At 30.7% G+C, this 10,114-nt stretch overlaps 1 non-coding gene across 1 annotated transcript; it reads left to right on the top strand.

Annotated features, from left to right (window-relative positions):
* The first annotated feature begins 8,901 nt into the window (after positions 1–8,901).
* LOC126016602 (U1 spliceosomal RNA) lies at positions 8,902–9,065 on the top strand. The gene has a single exon (XR_007498392.1). It is a non-coding gene; the product is annotated as a U1 spliceosomal RNA (small nuclear RNA).
* The last annotated feature ends 1,049 nt before the right edge of the window (positions 9,066–10,114 follow it).

Raw genomic sequence — 10,114 nt, forward strand, 5'->3', positions numbered from 1 at the left:
TTTACTATCTGTTTAATGAAATTCATCAATACTTTGCCTGATGTTTGAAAATAAAACATGTATGCTATGTAAAATTTTTATCATCCAATTTCACACACTGTATACAATAGCCAGACATTATAAAATTAAGTGTTTTTAAATTGTTATTCATTTACCTTGAGTTTTATTATTGCAATAAAAATTTGTTTTGGAAGAGGAATACCAACTGAACTATACTGTCATACCTAAATATTCGCCAACAAATCATTTAAGGTCAGATTTTGAAATTATTACAATGTGAATTATATGACATTAACCCTGTATAATACTGTCAGTGTTTGATAATTCATAACTCAGTGGCTTTTTTAAATACTACTAATCTTTTGTTTTTGTTATTTAGTTATTTTCATCACAATATAATATTTCAGTTTTAGTCATCTTATTTACAAATATGCATGCTCAATATCTGTTAAAATGAAATTACGTTAGATTCTCTGTCTACATTCTACTTACTTCTTATTTACACAGATGAAGTAATGTTAGTTTATCATGTGTATTTTTGTTTGTTTGTTTTGATTATTTGGCCACATCCAGTGATGCTCAGTCGCTCCTGGCTTAGGGGACCATATGGGACACCAGGGATTGAACCCAAATCCATCTTGGGTCAGCCGAGTGCAAGGCAAACACCCTACCACTGTGCTATCGCTTCAACCCTTATCATGTGTATTTTTTTTAAGTATAAAGCTGTTTATATGAATATTGGTGTCTGAGTAGTAGATTTTATACTGATTTGAAAAAAATCAAAGGTAATTTAATTGAGATCCATTTCAGTCATAGATGTTTTGGAGACAATAAAGAATATATAAGATTGAATAAACTTTTATTTTAAAGAGAACTTACAAATATGAAATAAACAACAATATAAATTAAATTAAACAATATAAATTAAACATACTCATATGTATGGTTATCTTAAAATCATTGCTCATATCCATGTTAAGCAAGCTGCAGTACAGCTAAACCCAGAACTTAACTTTGAAAACCAAATATTAGACTATAAAATAAAACATACATTTGAAGGGGATGTGAAGTCAAAAATTAATAGTTAATATAAATGTCAATTATATAATTATTAACATAACTTTATTACCATTAAAAATATCCAAAGTGGTGAAAAATTCTTGAATAACATTTCCAGGATAAAATCATTTCTAATTTTCTATGTAACACTAGCTTATACAGATTCCTATGAAATGACATAAAATAATAATAATAATAGCATAATAAGAAACTTAAATAAATGTCTCTTCAGTAGAAGAACCATATCACATTAAAATGCACATGAAATCAACAGCTGTTTTGTGTCCAACACATCACATTGTACAATTATTAAAAGACTGTCAAGTCATTTTGATTTTTATTTATTCTACTCAAATAATTCCTTATCTTGTAACTATTATGTAGCTTATTTATTTAATAGTTTTCAGAAAGAGATAACATACCTACTCAGAACCATATAGCTATTCACTCTTTTTTCAAAAGTAATACTGCTATTTTAATATTAGAGTTTATTGTACAATTCAAAAATTCTCCTAAATAACTACCCAACTATAAAAAAATAAATGGAAGGCAATACACAACTATGTTGATTGTAGTCCTATTTAGAATGGTCAATATTTTGAAACAACCACATTTCCAGTAACAGAGAAATGAATCAAGACACAATGAAATACTATTCTTCTATACAAAAAAATAGTGATTTTATGAAAAAATAATTGAAATTGGAAGGGGACAACTTTTTCTGGAGAAAGTCATATAGATATCTATTTTACTCATATGTGATATATAAATATAAAAGTAAGGTAATGGGATTGTCAAAAGCAATAGAAAATATTTTAAGAACACAGATATGTATTGACTACTTGGGGGACAAAGATTCAGAAAATTAAAATGGGGATCACTCAGTGGACTGTCAGGGAGGGAAGATGGTCTTAGTATTTGTGTTGGGAATCTAGCAATACTAAATAAATAGTTTAGCAAAATAAGTTTCTTCATGACAAGAAAATTATGTGAAATCCACTTTCCGATTTCTTAGAATCAGCTATAATTTTTGGAAGCATTCAAAAATTAAAATTTTGGGGGGAAATAATCATGAGCTATATGTATTGGTCATAAAAAGTGTCAGGACTCTTCTCTACATATATACCTCTTGAATATTTGCTCATGAAATGAAGTCACTATGTGGAAATAAAATGCAGTAACTTAAGGTCATATTTTGCTTGAGAGCTCCTTTAGTCAGCTGAAAGCTCAGATCAATGTAATGGTACCATCAAAAACCAATGTATCAGTAGATTTTTTAGGTAATTTCATTCCTCATTTTTGACAATCTCAGTTGAAATCTAGTGGAATAAATATGAGAGCCCTATAAAGAAGAACTGGTGCTGATAAATGTTGTCACTAATGTAGATAGCTATACCTCTTAAGTTTGGAGAAGTAATTTCTACCTGATTGGCCATTTAAAATAAAAAGTGAAAAACACAAGTCATGAGGATAAGAACAAAATTAAAATATCCTTTTAATTAGCTTCATTCACAACTATGCTGGGGCCGGGAAGGTGGCACTAGAGGTAAGGTGTCTGCCTTGCAAGTGCTAGCCAAGGAAAGATCGCGACCACGGTTTGATCCCCCTGGCGTCCCATATGGGCCCCCAAGCCAGGGGCGATTTCTAAGCACATAGCCAGGAGTAACCCATGAGCGTCAAACGGGTGTGGCCAAATAAAACAAAAAAAGTCAAAAAACAAAAACAAAAACAAAAACACAACTATGCTAATATAACAGATTACTAATGTGAGAAATGACATTTTGTGTTTGCAATTAATGCCATGATTTGATTTTAATATCCTTTAAAATATACTTAAATAAATAATAAAATTTAGCTCCAAAATTTAGAAACTAATTTAAATTAAAATCAAGAATATAAGTAATATATACCAAGAATAGAGTAAAATATGTGCTGACAGATTATATACATAAAAATAAAGGAGGGCTGTAAATTGATCATGGATTTGTGGAATAATTTTTAAGATACACTTTGCACTAAATAATATATAGATGGAAGTCAGTTTCATCTAAATTCCACTAACGTATTATGAAAAATAAAATGAGTGTATGTATATCTTAAAATATGAAAACTTTTATACAAGAAAAACATTTCTTGAAAAAAGAAAAACTGGAGCAATCCATCACATATTTTCAAGACTAAGTGTGCAGGTATCGCAATAGATTTTAAAATTATGTCCTTAAAGAGAAAGCTAAAATTTTGAAAATATGCTTTGCATGTTTGACATTTATAAAATCCATACTTCTGGAATAGATTTTATTTGTAATTCGTCTATTACATATTATATATTAATTAAATTTGCTAATATTGAATTTATGCCATAAAATCATATTTTCTTGCTTTGACAATGTCATTTAAAAATTCAAAGATAGTGTTCTCTTAAAATTTAGAAAAATCAAGTTCTATTTGGCAAAGAAATTTATTTTTGATATTAATTAAAATTGGCAAATTTTCTATATCTCACTATATTAAATTTTTTAAATTTCATTTTTACAATTGATCTATTCAGATTTATTAACAAAGCTATATAAATTTTGAATTATGTATATTTTTAAATCTAACTTTAAATTGTATTATAGAATTCTCCAGACACTCTCTCATTCCTTGAAATTAAATCAGTTTTGTCTTCAGGCAATCTCTAGAGTCTAGTGTCTAGAGTATCATATAGCAGGTAGATTGCTTTTCTTACATTCAACTCCTAGGCATTGAATCCCAAGCACTATATACTGTTCCAAAACAGCTATCTGTAGAGACCCCTGAATGCTGAGCCAATTACAAGTCTTGAGCACCTCACCTGTTGTAGCTCAGAGAAGAAAGAACATCATAATGAAAGGCAAATATCCAATACTGTTCTTCATAATACATGTGATTTTAAATAGCTGTAGAATATTTAATTTCTTACGTTTGCTCTTTTCAACACTTTATTAAATGCTTTAATTTTTGGAAAATTTTCAAGAAAACTGTTTCAACTTCATCATCTTTTATGTTTTCATAGTTAGGGACAAGATAGAAAGATTTCTGTCTTTTTATTTAATTATATTTTGAATGTGATTTTATTTGTTTCTCTTCTAATTGTGAGGACAACTGTTATATTTTTAACATTTTTACTTAATAATAGAATATAAAATTATTTTTCTTCATACATTTTACTTGTATAACTGCATACATAATAATAGCAAGCCAGTAATAAATTTCTAACCAGATATTGAATTTGCTCATTTTTATGAACCTTAAAATTAATTTCTGTTATGTAAGCCAACCATTCTGTGGTATTTTTCAGGTAGCCTAAATAGATCAAAACATAGGTCTTCTGTTTTGCATAATATTAGAATAATCTGCACTTGTTATAAAAAACTTTTTTATATAATTAGTTTATTTCACCACAGTTCCCACTTGTAGAGCGGTACTAGAATGATTGTCAGCATATTTTGATATATTTTTCCAGAACAAACTAAGTAGCTACAGTTTAGACTTCATGGAATAAATATACTTGTCTATTCATAGGACTTGTGAAAAAAGGTAAAGTTTTAGTAATGTTCTCAGAATAATTATATTTCTGAAGTAATTGCATTATCATGTTGATTTTATATTTTGGTGGTGTCAAAATGAATATAGCTACAAATAATATGGCATGGTATGAAAAACTATGAAAAACTAACTCTTCTCAGAATGGGTAGAGAATAAAATTCCAAAAGACAAGATGAAAATGTGATCTTGGAAAACTAAACTGAGCATATAGTATGAATGTTTAAGTTTACACATTGTTCTTCATTGGTGCCCATTCAAAAGGTAGTGTTTTGTCAGAAACATTCTAGATAACTAGCTTAGTCAGAATATGCATATCACAATGTTTCACTTGCATTGGAATTATGAGCTTCACATTATCAAAATCCATGCTTACAGAACAACAATCCTATATAATTCACATAGTAAGTATTTTGTTTCTGAAATAAAATTGTAGTATATCATTGTTTTGAATAAACTCATTGAGGAAAGATATTTTTCCTAAAAAACAAACTAGGAGATTCATGCAAGGATAAAATGCATTTTTATATGAAACAAACCTGGTTTAATTCCCAAAACTGCATAACATATTATTTTCAATTGGCATGACTCAAATTACTGGATTCTTCAAAAATTTTGTATATCACAGTATGTTTGAAAGTAAATAGTAACATTGAACAAGTCCCTATTTCATACATCAGCTAGAAGAAAATACTAAGGAGGGACTGGTTTAAAATCTTCAAGTACTATACTTTTCTAATTTCAGTGGATGAAACTTGGCAATGATTTACCTGATTTGGGAGAGTTATTTTTTATTGTAAGGGGAGGGCCCAACTGACTGTGATCTGAGTTTTCTCCTGGCTCTTCACATAGGAATAATTCCTGGTGGTGCTTAGAGGGCCAAATAATCATGATGCTGAGGATCAAACCCAGGTTGGTCACATATAAGAAAAACACCTTATCCATCAACTGATTTTAACATAATTTTAGATATATAAGTGATATTTACAATATTGATGTGAGTAAAGAAATGTATCCCCTAACATTTAATATTAACAAGAAAACTATAATAACGTAATATAAATAAAATGTATTCAACCATACTGGATTAAAGAGAAAACTATAGCTTCCATAAAGTGATAATGAAAAGCACTGTACAATGAAGAAATCATAACAAAATATGTCTCTTCTACATTAGGAATTATATATTCTAAGTTGTATTGAGTGGTTATTAAACTTTGTTGAGAGGGGTGCCTTTTGCAAAGTTTGTACTGTTAAAAATTTATTGTGATTTATTTTATCATTCTAACTTTTATATTTATCATTTCATAATAATAATTTATATGCTATTTTCTAAGAAGACTAAATCTGCATAATATTTGGTTACTTCAAAACTTTGCCCTTATAGCTATCAAACATTTTATAATTATCATTATAGAACACTATCATTAGATAACAACTAGAGAGAATGTTCTATTTTTATTGTCCAGTTGTGTGGACTGAGTCATAGTCATATCTATGTAGAAAATAACTGAATTGTTATTATAATAGAGTCCGGATCTAAGTAACTCAAATGGCTGAATTATATTTTTCCCATTTGCCTCTACTGCACATGAATAGATGCTTGCTTTTCTGTTCGATCAGGTTAACTTTTCATTTCTGTGTCCTGTGCTTTGCTTTGTATATCCTCTCATTCCCATTTCTCAATGCAACTCTTATTCGAGAACTCACCTACGTCCTTTCATCCCATTGTTATTTCAAATATCTGATTTTGGCTTGCCTTCCTCCTCTGAAGACACTTCCTTTCACTTTGAAAATGATGCTCTCTCAACTTTGTATATAGGAAGAATGATTGCTTTTATATCTACATTAATTTGACCAGAAGCTTTAGTACATCTTCCTGTGTCCTACTTACTATTTATTCTTGTACTGTCTGAGTAATATCATTGCTTTTTTCCCTTCTGTTATATTCTAACTCTGTGTTCTTGTTTTTTCTTCTATCTTCTTTAGTAAAAATAAATATAAGAAAGCTGTTTATGTTATAGATAAGTTTGCTATGCTATAAATATAAAGAAGTAATTAGAAATGGGAGATAATAAACTGTTAGAAAAATGCGGAAAACCTCAATCTGCCAACTGATAGCACTTTAAGAAATTGCAAATTGCTGGAAGAATTGGCAGAGGTTTCAATAACAACATATGAAGTTTCCTAAAACTGTCAGATTTTGGAGAGGGGATTCTGTGTACAGCTCTAAAATCTTCCTATGGATGTCATGAGTGGGCTACCAAGTTGCATCAAAATTGTATGCTTTCAACATCTTTAAGTACACCCCTAGAAATCCCTTGAGCTTTGTTGGGTGAGGCCCAGAGTTACCTAAGTTATCATTAAACAGGCAGATATATCAAATGAATATCTCTGATCATGGCCTTTGAATCTCAGGACCTTGCTCAGAAAGCCCCTCAAAAAGATGAAATAAAACTTCCAAGTAGGGGAAAACAAAGGCTCAATCATTAAGACCTAATTTAAAAGAAATAATCCTACATATAGAAGTCCATTTCCTTTTCAATAACCCTCCCCAATGCAGACTTAGCAGAAACATCTCTCACTAGTGTTTACCAATGATAACTATAAATAGCTACTATATAATACTTTGCTGGGTCATAAATGACTTTAATTCCTCAAACTGGAGGAATTATTAGTCCCATTTGACAAATTAGGAAATGTAAATCTTAGAAAATTCAATTACTTTGAAAAATTCTGCCCAAATATTAGAATAAATCTTTGAACACATGTTGGATTCTAATTACCATATACTCTAATGCTTTGAATACTTCCTTCCTGTTTTTTTTCATACATTTTTAAAAGCTGAGCTGCTTTTAAAGAATGTGATTTAAAAAAACACAGAGAAAAAACTCTTGCTTCAAATAATTCCAATTTTGAAAATATTTCCCAATAATTAAAGTCCACAGTTTCCACTTTTCATATAGAAATAAAATTCAAATTTCACAAGCAACATTATACTGTTCTATAGTATAGCTAATATATATGATGCTATTACACTATAGAATGATTTTGCAATGAATAATGAGCTATGCCAGTTAGAGGACAAACCACTTTATAGAAATTTTATTTTTAAAAGTTGTAACTAAATAAGCCAAGAAATAGCCTTAATTTTATCAAATTTAGAAAGTGGATAGAAGCATAAAAGTATTTTTAATGTGTTAGCTTCACATGTACTACAATTTCTATGCAGTAAAAAAATATACTATGTCAATGAAATCAAGAGTAAAAGAATCCTGATGTATATGTGGAAGGTAACATCTTTATTTCACTTAACTAACAATCTCTATTACTTCCTGCAGAGTAATAGTTTCTTTCCATGTCTATCCAGGTATAGAAAAATTTTATGACTTCAATTTTTCTAACAGTTGTGTTGTATTCTGTTGTGTACTTGTACCACAGTTTCTTTTAGCCACTCATCTATTGTAGGGCACCAGAATTGTTTCCAGATTCCAGTTAGACACAGAATAGTCTCACTCATCTGTAGGACTTAAGAAACATAAAAGACACTATGGTTATAATACCCAGAGAAATAGATAAGAGCTGGAAGGACTGGACCAAGATGTGAAGATTACCACAAAGAACAGTGAATGCAGTTAGAGAAATAACTACACCAACAGCTGTCATGAACATAGTAAGGAGTGAGAGTAGAGTGCCTGTCTCAAATACAGACAGGAGGTGGGGAAAGAGAGAGATGGGTTCATTAGTTGTGGGAAGGTTACACTTTGAAGGGGGTGTACATTATATGGTGGAATCCCAATTACAAACATATTTGCAATCATGGTGCTTAAAGTATTATAATAAATAAAATAATTATAGTAACTAAAGCTTTATGATATTTTCAAATTGTGCTAAAATTGAGGCCACATTATCTTAGTATTCTGATATTATAATATACAATCATTTTGTTCTCAACCATAAAAAATCAGCCCAACGTGAAATAAAACTGTTTATTATTTCTTGACTTAATGGTCCTCATTTGTCAATATATAGGTTTGATTTTTAGTATTAATTAACATGAATGGTATTAGAAACATTATACAAGTTTCACCTCGTGACTCTTTTATATTAAGTCAATAATTATGGCATTATTTAAATAGCATTTTAATGTGCAATTTTAAAAGGAAATAATCACAATAGATTTAAGCTTGAAAAATAAATTATTATTCCACAATTTTTGCATAGAAAAGGCTCCAATAATTTTTTATTTGCTTTAAATTGACAAAATATTTTGTGATGATACTTACCTGGCAGGGGCGATACCATGATCACCAAGGTGGCTTCCCCAGGGTGAGACTCAACCATTGCACTTTGGGTGTACTGACCTCTGCAATTTCCCCAAATATGGAAAACTCGACTGCGTAATTTGTGGTTGTGGGGGACTGCGTGTGCACTCTCCCCCATAAAAAATATCTTGTGATGGTCTGAAATCATTTGAACCAAAACGTTCTTTTTTGGTGTCATCACATAGGAACATTTGATTTAAAATGTTCTAAAATTTGCCGGAGAGATAGCATGGAGGTAAGGCGTTTACCTTTCATGCAGAAGGTCGTTGGTTTGAGTCCCGTAGTCCCATAAGGTCCCCCGTGCCTGCCAGAAGTGATTTCTAAGCACGGAGCCAGGAAAAAACCCTGAGCACTGCTGGGTGTGACCCAAAAACCATAAAATGTTCTAAAAGTATGGACAAAGAAATCACCAAATTCACAATTCATTGATAAACAGTAATTCTAGATGTGTCTAATAGACTATAACTATGATATGAAAGTGGTAATGGTCAGATCTGATTAATAACCTATCATGTAACTGCTTTTTTGTTTTGTTTTATTTTTATTTTATTTTATTTTGTTTATTTATTTATTTATTTATTTTGGTTTTTGGGCCCACACGGTGATGCTCAGAGGTTACTCCTGGCTATGCACTGAGAAATTGCTCCTGGCTTGGGGGACCATATGAGATGCAGGGTTTCATGCCACTGTCCGACATGGATCAGCTGCATGCAAGGCAAACTGTTATTGGCTCAGGCCCCAATAACAGTTTATTTTTAAAATAATTTTTAGTGTTATGCATAAGTTTTAAATGTATATTTTATTAATTTCTAGGATATACTGCATAAAGATAATTTTAATTTTAACTAAGTAAGAACATATTTCAAATTTTGGTTTTATGATATTTCTTTCCTAATTTCAAATATTATTTTTGTTTTTTGTTTTTTGGGCCACACCCAGTGATGCTCAGGAGTTACTCTTTTTTTTTTTTTTTTTTTTTTTGGTTTTTGGGCCACACCCGGCGGTGCTCAGGGGTTACTCCTGGCTATCTGCTCAGAAATAGCTCCTGGCAGGCACGGGGGACCATATGGGACACCGGGATTCGAACCAACCACCTTTGGTGCTGGATCGGCTCCTTGCAAGGCAAACGCCCCTGTGCTATCTCTCCAGGCCCAGGAGTTACTCTT

Source organism: Suncus etruscus, chromosome 8 (assembly GCF_024139225.1).
Source record: "Suncus etruscus isolate mSunEtr1 chromosome 8, mSunEtr1.pri.cur, whole genome shotgun sequence".
In the NCBI taxonomy this organism is placed as follows: domain Eukaryota; kingdom Metazoa; phylum Chordata; class Mammalia; order Eulipotyphla; family Soricidae; genus Suncus; species Suncus etruscus.